The following is a 3,009-nucleotide window of genomic DNA, read 5'->3' on the forward strand; positions in this document are numbered from 1 at the left end:
CCTTTAACTTATACTTTTTTTCTAGTTCATCAAAGAAGAAACATGAGATTCACTAGAAAACAAAACTACTGACACAAAAATTGTTCTCATTTGTCATTTTTCTTATTCTTTCCGTAAGGTTGATTTACCAGCAATTAACATCTGTTTGCAGTTGTATATAGCAATGTGAAACTGCGGCAGGGGAAAAATATGATTTTTAAGGTTAAAATAAAGTGGGTCCATAAATCCCTCTCAAGTTTGCCTGCAAATAATCTTACGGGGGAGGTGTTATTCAAAATGGAGAATTTGGTGGAATTATAAATCCCAAGGAAAATGTGAATTTAAGGAATTTGTGCAATCAAACGTGCAAAGGGAATCGTTATTCCACCAAATCCCCTAAACCCATGAATTCCATGTTTGAAATTCTGCATACAAACCCAATGAGGTAATTCTAGAAAATTACTAAACGCACTTGGACTTTGTTGGGCTTCCCTTGTGAAGCTTGTGTTACCTTCTCAACAACTAGTCAATGCACTTATAATCACTAAGCCTAAATGATAAGTTGGTTAGATCACTGGGCCTATAAGATAAGTTGGTTAGTAATTTTAGAAAACATGAAATTCTGTGTGTATGCGTAATGATATTTTCTGTTTCTCCATATTTGGCTCGATGATCCAAGATTATTTGATAGTAGTATTTTTGTTCTTCTAAAGACCAAGAAAGTGAAACTTCCGGCCTCGAAATGTTTTTGTTTCTAAATTGATTATGGATAGAAGTGATCTTGATTCACTGTTGAATTTTTTGATAAAACGATGGCAATAATGAGGGTCTCTTGAGAGAGAGTCTTTGAAGCTGTATTTTTTTTTCCAATTTAATGTTTATCGTTTTTTGCTAAAACTCAACCACAAAGTAACACGCCAACACCCCTAGTTAGCTATTAGCCAAGTAGGTTCTCAAGGGAAAACAAATATGGCTTCGTCATTGAATTTAACTCGTAATGATTTAATAATTTAATTTATATTGGTGTTGATGGTGGTTTTTGAATAAGGGGTAAAATCGTAAAACTTCACGTATAGCATGACGTCACCGGTGATAATAACACATTTATTAGAGCATTTAACACGCTTATGTCAAAATTACCAGGGTACCCTTTTTCAAATACTAAATTAGGGTTTCGATGCGCGAAACCCTAAATTCACACATACCGCGCAAAAAAGCATGGAAAACAGGCCAAATGCATGCAATGTGTAATCATCGCGCAGAACATAGCAATTGCACGTACCGTGCAATCAGTGTGCAAAAACATGGCAATCATGCCACTCACACATGTCATGCAACATGCCAAATGCACATACCGTGCAAACATCACGCAAAACATAGCAATTGCACGTACCGTGCAATCATTGCGCAAAGGCAAGGCAAACATGCCAAATGCACGCACCGTGCAATCATTGTGCAAAATATGGCAACCATGCGAAAACTACAAATAACGCGCAACCGTTGCGCTAAATATGGCAACCATGACAAACCGCAAAGCAACGCGCAATCATCACGTTAACCATGCCACAAATCCAAAAACGCACCACCATTTCACAAAAATGGCAACCATGCCAAAAGCGCGCGCCATTGGCACATGCCATGCAACCCTTGCAACCTGGCATGCCAAGCCGTACAACCTAGGGCTAAAGCAGCCACACGCGCCATTCGCACATGCCGTGCAACCCTTGCAACCTGGCATGCCAAGTCGTGCGACCTACGTCCAAAGCCGCCACACGCGCCATTGGCACATGCCTTGCAACCCTTGCAACCTGGCATGCCAAGTCGTGAAACCTAGGGCCAAAGCCGTGGTGGCTCTCTAAAAGAGTCACAGAAATGATACCTGCAAGTGCACAGGGTCAGTTGCAGTGAGTGTGCAAGCAGGGTTTCTCCACAGGGACAAGGTGGGCATATATTTGCTATTTTTGGTTTCTTGCTTATTTTGCTAACTTGTTCTTAGGGGCAGTGAACAGTGAGGTTGTGTGGTGTTATTAACACCACAGTGGACAATTGATGGGCTGTAGAGACAGCAATGGAACAAGAGAAAAAATTGAAGGAAAACAGAAAAATAAAAATGGACAGTGAAGGTGGATGAGTGAAGATGTTATGGATGGAATAGGTGAGAACTAGGGGTTTGAATTCACCTTTGCTTAGCTATGCAGTCTTCTATTAAGATGTTAAACACAACTATGGTCTTTTCCAAAGTACTAGTTGTCTTTCTAAGGTACAACTAGTCAAAGGCATATGAATTCAGCATGGAGTTGCAGTTTATCAACATCTTATACATCTAACTACAATGCATACATGGCATACAATGTGAAAGTAAGATGATGATATACTAAGTTCAATTCTTTCCTAAACTTGTTTATCCTTCAAGAGCAATATGATCAATGTAATACACACACAGTAGACCAAGGCTTTATCAAATCCCTAGCATGATGGATTAGAACATGATGAACATCAATGGATAAACATACACTGTTGGATAAAATTAAAATTGGAAAGAAGTAAAAACCTAAAACTATCCTACAGACGCACTGGCTAGTCCAGGCATGCCTCTACAACAACACCCACAAGTCCTATTTATACCCAATTTACATAATTAGGGTTCATACACCCAATTCCCCAAAATCCCCAAATACAGTTGAAATTCGGGTTTGTAGAAACTTACCCATACTTCTCGAATTTCACTCCTACGATTCTACCCACTCCGTATCTGCCTCTCCTGGTCCTTTTCCTGCTCTAGCTCGACCTAATTCACTATTTTCACATGCTTAGGGTTTCAGAGAAACGTGTGAAATTAGTGAAGTAGATGGCTCAAGAGAAGGGGCGAGATAGTTGGTGATGGGATTTGGAAGAGGGGTGTGGTGGTGGTTGGATTTCTCGTGGATGTAAGACGGAGTTGGTGGTGGTGATGGAGAAGGTGGTGGTTGTTTCTCTGCAGAGGGATGGGGGACGTGAAGTCGATGGTTTTGGGAGAAGGGTGTGTTTGGC

This window comes from Papaver somniferum, chromosome 10 (genome assembly GCF_003573695.1).
Source record: "Papaver somniferum cultivar HN1 chromosome 10, ASM357369v1, whole genome shotgun sequence".
NCBI classification, from domain to species: domain Eukaryota; kingdom Viridiplantae; phylum Streptophyta; class Magnoliopsida; order Ranunculales; family Papaveraceae; genus Papaver; species Papaver somniferum.